Raw genomic sequence first — 7,282 nt, 5'->3', positions numbered from 1 at the left:
TGTTTGAAGTTCCCCAGTGACCATTTGGATGACCCAGAGGAGGCATGGGAGAAGGTCATGTGGTCTGATGAGACCAAAATAGAGTTTTTTGGTATCAACTCCACTCGCCGTGTTTGGAGGATGAGAACAACCCCAAGAATACTGTCCCAACCGTGAAGCATGTGGTGGAAATACGATTTTTGGGGGTGCTTTTCTGCAAAGGGGACAGGATGACTGCACTGTATTGAAGGGAGGATGGATGGGGTCATGTATCTCAAGATTTTGGCAAACAACCTGTTGGAGTTATTCTGTAGATACACTGTTTTATTTTATCATGCATGTTTTGTGTTCTCTGCTCTGGTAGAATGTAGTTCTCTCTGCTCTGATAAAGTGTACTGTACTGATGTGATGGGTGAAGGTTACTTAAGATATGTGACATGACATGCTTCTGCAAGTTGTGGTATCTCTGTGTGCACGCTAAGCTCTTTTTCAGGACATGTGAAGATGACCCAGGCAGAATGCAGCCATAAGCGGAGCAGTGAGATAAAGAATAGAGAATTGAATGTTCCAACCACAGTGTGATTATGATACATTAGTCCTTGTGTCAGAAGAAGTGTGATTAATCGTTAGATGTCTTAAACACATCTTAATCGAGCCCAAGATTAAAAAGGTTCTGAAAGTCCTGAATGTATTGTGCAATCAGCGGTTCTGCGGCAACAGCTCACGTGCTATCACTCCTCCCCTTAGGAGCTGTACCGCCCATGTATGTAGGGAAGTCCTAAATAAAAGAGCAGGAGCGCAGGCCAGACTTTAGTGTAGCCTTGGTGTACAGCCTGGACTGCAGTCCGCGCGTGATTAATTTGACTTTCTGTCTCACTGGTGTTCCTTGACTCTGTTTGTCTTGTTAAAGGTTTTAAGAATGTTTGGAGGCGAAAATACCCAACATTGACTGGGGGCTACGTCCGGGATCTCAACAATACCGGAGGTGTCCGGCGGGGGTCGCCAAGTCCAGACGTAAATCCTTGGCCAAGGTCCGATCGATTGATCGTGTGTGCAATTGTCGACCGCCGGTGGCATCGTCTGGTTGACGAGATTTTCCCGAAGAAGACAGACAGGAAGTCGAGTCAGTGAGTAGAATTTCTTTGTAACAGTACTGAGTGAATGGTGATCAGATCACATAAACAGTTAAATTCCGCAAGCGATGATATAGAATCGTCTGTTAATGAAACACAGTTAAACTCTGTAAGGAGGTCGGACTCCTCTACGATGGCGAGGAACGCACGTAGTTAAATTCCGAAGGAGGGTGCGGACTCCTCTGTTTATATACGCGTACCGGTAGGGAATAAAAGTGTGATCACATAAACAGTTAAACTCCGTAAGCGATGGCGTGGAATCGTCTGTTAATGTAAAGCAGTTAAACTCCGCGAGGAGGGCGGACTCCTCTACGGTTGCGAGGGACGCACGTAGTTAAATTCCGAAGGAGGGTACGGACTCCTCTGTTTTAATACGAAGTAATACCGGTTTTTGAGAATAAAAGTGTGAAAGTGTAATACTTTGGACAACGTAAGTGACAACCGTGTGTGTGGATGCAGAGGCAAGTGATTCCACTTCCTACGGGGAGGTGAAAGGAATCAACCACACGACGGCAAATGAATTGTCACGTCCAAAGAAAGTGAAAACTTCAGATTTAGAACACCCTAGGTGTGCCCCCGTCTGAAGTCCAAATTATAACAAGGAATAATAAAAATGGGGGGAAAGACGTCTAAAAATAAGGAAAATTTATCAACTGACGACTGGAAATTTATGGAAGCAAAAAATCCAAAAGCAACAAAGAAATTGGAGACCTGGATAAATAAACATGACTTTGACGGACGACTAAACCTGACTAGTATTCAAAAACTGAAGGAAAGGTTGGAAAAGGAACATAAAGGTGATAAAAAAAAGAAGCAGAAAGTAGGGGCAGATTTAGTGGCATTTTGGGAGGAGGAAGCAGAGAACAGACGGAAGGGAGCAGAGAAGCGACGATTAGAGAAAGCAAGGAAAAAGAAAGCTGTAGGTAAGGCAGAAGAAGATGTGATAATTCAGCACAGAGAACCTGAACAACCTCAGAAACCACCGACGGCTGGACCGCCGGCAACAACGCATTTGTACCCTCCTCTACCAGAGGATGATGATGTGCCGCCACCGCAGTATGATATGGCGGTGCGACCTAAAGTAAAAAGTGAAAAACAGGAAAAGCCACAAACACGCAGTCAAACAAAAGTGCCTACAGCTCCTCCCATGGAGGAACACAGTGACCAGGAAGGTACCTATCCTTTGATAGAAGTACCAAATCCTCGTGCAGGAACTCCAGGGCACCGATCAACCATGCTCGTATATCGAACATGGAATGCTGATGATATCAAAGCAGCAGTTGACATGATACCATCACCTCATGTTGACATTGAGGGATTCATGCAAGACATAGAAAACATTAGAAAGTCGTATCACCTAGATGGAACTGTGGAAGGTGTAACTCCCCCACGAGAAGATGTAGCCCAGTACATTATTGACGTAACCGCTTTGGTTAAATCCTACAATCTTAGAGGGGATGAAGTTCAACAAGTCATAATGGCAACTGTGACAAAGGATTGGGCTGATGTAAAAGGAGATTGGGATCCTGCAGAGGCAGACCACACTCCATTAGCCCATGATAGTCAGGAATTGGAAGATCGATTGGCCGCACTATTGCTGAGAATTAAGCAGAAATACCAGCAGAAGTCAAATTACACAGAAATAAATCGCACAAAACAGAAAGATGATGAACCATTCGAAGACTATCGACATCAAATGGAAAAAGTTTTTAAAGTGCACAGTGGTCTTCTACCACTGAAAAATGATAGCGTGTATGAACAACAATTGAAAAATGCACTCCATGCCAACTCCAGATCAGATATCCGAGCATGGGTAGACAAACACATGATAACGTTCCCAACAGCTGGGTTACAAGAGTATGTAGACCACGCCATACACGCAGAAAGAAATCTGAAAACAAAAAAGGCAGCCCGCTACTGTATATACAAATTTGGCCCAGGCCTGGCAGTGCTCTTTGGATCTGTCGGAATTGAGACAAACTGAACAATTATTGGAGGAAGGTCTGATGACCTGTGAAAACAGAGAACATGTAGTAATGATGTCACCTAAAGATCTACACATAACTATACTATTCACTCCACGAAAGGATGAAAGGTATGGAGCAGGATTTCTGAAAATTCCATCAGAATTACAGACAGTAGCACACTTATACACAGACAGAAAAACCATCTCTGTGTGTAGTGTAGTGCTGACCCAAAGTGCAGACAAATGGTACAGAGGAAAACCTGAGGCTGTGCCGCATATTTCACTGATAAGGGCAGACACTCAGTCCTGGAAGGACCTTGGAGGAATTGTTAAGATAGCTGAGGAAGCAACTGATTGGCATGAAGCAGATGCAATGTCGGTGTGGGATTTCAGTCCATCCACAGGCTTGTATCGGAAATACAAGTTTGTAAGTGCTTGAACGACACCGGTGATACATGAAGTAGATCTGGATGATTGAAATTTAACAACATCTGTGTTGTTGACACAGGAAGATGAGACTTTATTGGCCAAACTGCCTCCTCATCTCTGGGTGAATGCACCCACAGATGTAGGACTGTTGAAAAATATTCCGCCAGTCGAAATTAAGCCACGATCTGATTGGAGACCACGGATCAAACAATATCCGTTAAAACCTGAAGCAGAAAAAGGAAATGATGACTTTTCTAGGTATCTGTAATTATTGCAGAGCCTAGATTCCATGTTATGCAGAGATGGTGCAGAAATTGCAGGATTTAATACACTCTATACCAATGGATATGACTGACAAAATACAGTGGAATAAAGAAGCTGAAGAACAGTTTACAGCTCTTAAACAAGAACTTGTGAGTTCCACAGTATTATCTCTGCCCAATTATGCCAAGCCATTCACTCTCATGGTGGACACAAAACGGGGATTCATGTGTGCAGTCTTGCTACAACAACATGGTAATAAAAATAAACCAGTTGGCTATTATTCCAAACGTTTGGATACATTCTTATCGCCTGCCAGACAGACAATGAACCATTAATAGATTCTGACCTTTTATTGGATATGCAAAAACAGGCACCAGCGCAGGAACGACATTTGTGGTTGAAAAATGGGGCAACCCCAAACCCCAAAGGACTTTATTGTATACATAACAAACCCATCCTACGCAAAAGCTTATTCAAAGCAGCTGCAATTGCGACACATGGGTGTGTCGACAGGGGGGATGGTATATATGGTAGACCAATACTTTACTACCTATGGATTTAATTTATACTCAAAAAAATTTTGTAAAGCCTGTGTTACCTGATTGAAACACAACCCACAGGGAAGTATAAGACCCCGGAGAGGGCAATTCCCAAAACCACAGTATCCTTTTCAAATTGTCCATATGGACTTTATTGAACTAAATCGATGTGGACCTTATCAATACAGTCTAGTATTATGGAATACCAGAGACATTGTACAGTGATAATGGAACACATTTTGTAAATGAAGTTGTACAAAGAGTAGCAGAACACATGAAAATTAAGTTAAAACATCATTGTGCTTACCACCCACACAGTGCAGGATTAGTGGAAAGGACAAAGGGCACAATAAAAATAAGATTAAGGAAATGTATAGAAGAGACAAAACGAACCTGGATTGAATGTTTGGACCTAGTAAAATTGTATATGAGAATAACACCAACACCATCAGGGTTAACACCATTTGAGATACTTTATGGATGACCATATCGTCTACCAATTTTGACATGGATACTAAAACAGCAGATGAGGAACAAACATTAGCAAATTTTATGAAAAAGACATTAACACAGAAAGAGATAACTTAAACACATTTACTGCCGAATAATTTTGATCTTCCACAGGACGGCCTTCCAGTAGTCCAGCCAGGAGACTGGGTGTTCATCAGAGTGATTAAGAGGAAGAACTGGTCCAGTCCTCGTTGGGAAGGTCCATACCAAGTGCTGTTAACAACACCAACTGCAGTAAAGATAGCGGAGAGATCAACGTGGATACATCACTGTAAGATACAGCGTGTGTTGGCTGCCTCCACAGTGTAAGGGGAAGTCTGGCTACAAAGGGAGTCTATTTAATTAGTAATAGATTGTCTCAATGCCAGTGAAGCAGGGAGATCCTTGCACTATTAGGTGAGGTTGGTTAACAACACTGTATCCTAGCAATCATGACTGAACTACAGCAGACCCCGGAGCGGCGTGCTCAGCGCCGCCGCTGCCGGACTGTTGGTAGGGCAGCCGGTTGCGTTGTGATCTTAGTGTGTTTCGTGCTCCTCGGATTCCTGGCCTGGTGGTTGACCCAAGAATTGCAGCTCACTGTGGACCGAGCCAGAGAACAACGCAAGCAACGTCAGAAGAGGTTTATTCATAATGTGAATGAGACAGATGGACACCCTCATATATACCATACTAATATGTGGTACAGATATGTTCATTTATTGGCTATGGAATTACGTTACTAATTGTTATGTTTGTTCGCAAATACCTATATCCTCAACACACCCAGCTCTGACGGCTAAACCGTACCCTGCTAGGGTGACAGAATGTCTTATCATACGGATGCATAATCAAACTGTATTTCGGGGGCAGCAGTTCTCAGCAAATCTGATAAGATGTAACACCACTTGCCTCAGTGCAACCACTTATATGATAGGGATTTCAACAGAGGACGTACAAGCGTGCCCAAGTGCTGCTCCATTGACTAGACTGAAGGGAAACGCAAAAATATCATCACGTTAAATTGTCATCACAACGGCCATTCCCAATTTGCTTTTACGGGACAGGGAATAAAACTGTAGGTAAAATTAAGAAACGTCTGTGTACCCAAACGTATGTTTTATCAAATAATTTAAGCCTAACCAAAACATAATATGTGGATGGTACTTATCTTCATCACATTGGACGGGGATGTAATTATACAGGCTCCTGTCCATGGGGAACGGATGAATCATGTGCTTATGTTAGTAAGTTTTTGCTACCACCTGTAAATGGTACTCCGGTGTATGATGACATCTATTGGCTTTGTGGTTCCAGACTGTACATGAGTCTCCCACCAAATTGGGGTGGTGTGTGTGCACCTACCCAGGTGACTGACCATACATATGTGGTAGTGCCAAGGACCTCCACAGAGAAGAATGGCAGCACCAGACGGAGGAGATTGATATACCCAGATGTGTTACCACATGATCACATGTGGGGCTCGGATGTACCAAAGGACCAAAAATTGTGGTCTGTAGGAGATAAAATAGCACATTCATTGTTCCCCTGGATAGGAGTGGGAAAAAATTCATTAATGATTGAAACTCTGAATTATCGATTGGGTCTGTTCATGAATGTAACTGAAAAAATAGTAGCAGCTCAAAACACTGAAATAGATGCTTTACGTACCATGGTGATGCAAAATCGCATGGTTTTAGACTTGCTTACTGGTTCACAGGGAGGAGTTTGTGTTCTGCTGAACACAACATGCTGTACTTTCATCCCAGACTCCATTCATTCAGTGGATATGCAGGACGCATTGGAAGAGCTGAATAAACTTCGTGATGCAATGCATAAAGACACCCTAGCCGTGAACCGGTGGAATCCCTGGTCCTGGTTGACTTCAGGACCATGTTGGCAGTTACTATTGAAAATGGTGACACCAGTTATTATAGTCCTAATTCTGATCGGACTTTGCATGTGTTGTGTGATCCCTTATATCAAAACAATGGTTGGCAAAATGGTGTCAAATACATTTGTACAGTGTAATCTGGCCTTCCAACAAACTATGCCAAAATATCAAGCATTGAAACAGTCAGACCTTAGTGGAGAAAACTATAATGACTGTACTGAGAATTATGATGATATTGAAAAGCTCACAACTCCAGTTCAAGCTTGAACTGTTGACGTGATGAGTTAATACACTCTTAGCCTATGAAGCTTTAGCTGAAAATGTAATAAGACAAGTGGTGTAGTCGAATAATACAGAAAAACAGTTCATTTATACCAGTCAGCCGAAGTGACGTGTGGTGGTGGTGTGGAGATAATAGAATTTTTGACAGATTGCCTAGGAATGTGTCAGGCTACTGTGCTTTAGTGTCCCTACTCCTCCCAGTAAAAGCCATTCCCATTTTAGCCAAGGACTTGTTGACGCACCTAAAGTCTGTGGTGCCTGAAAATTGCATCTGAAAATCTGAATAAGAAGTGGTTGCTTAGTAACA

The sequence above is a fragment of the Thalassophryne amazonica genome, chromosome 6 (assembly GCF_902500255.1).
Source record: "Thalassophryne amazonica chromosome 6, fThaAma1.1, whole genome shotgun sequence".
Lineage (NCBI taxonomy): Eukaryota > Metazoa > Chordata > Actinopteri > Batrachoidiformes > Batrachoididae > Thalassophryne > Thalassophryne amazonica.
The sequence above is the reverse complement of the archived record's forward strand: the minus strand, read 5'-3'. Positions refer to the sequence as shown.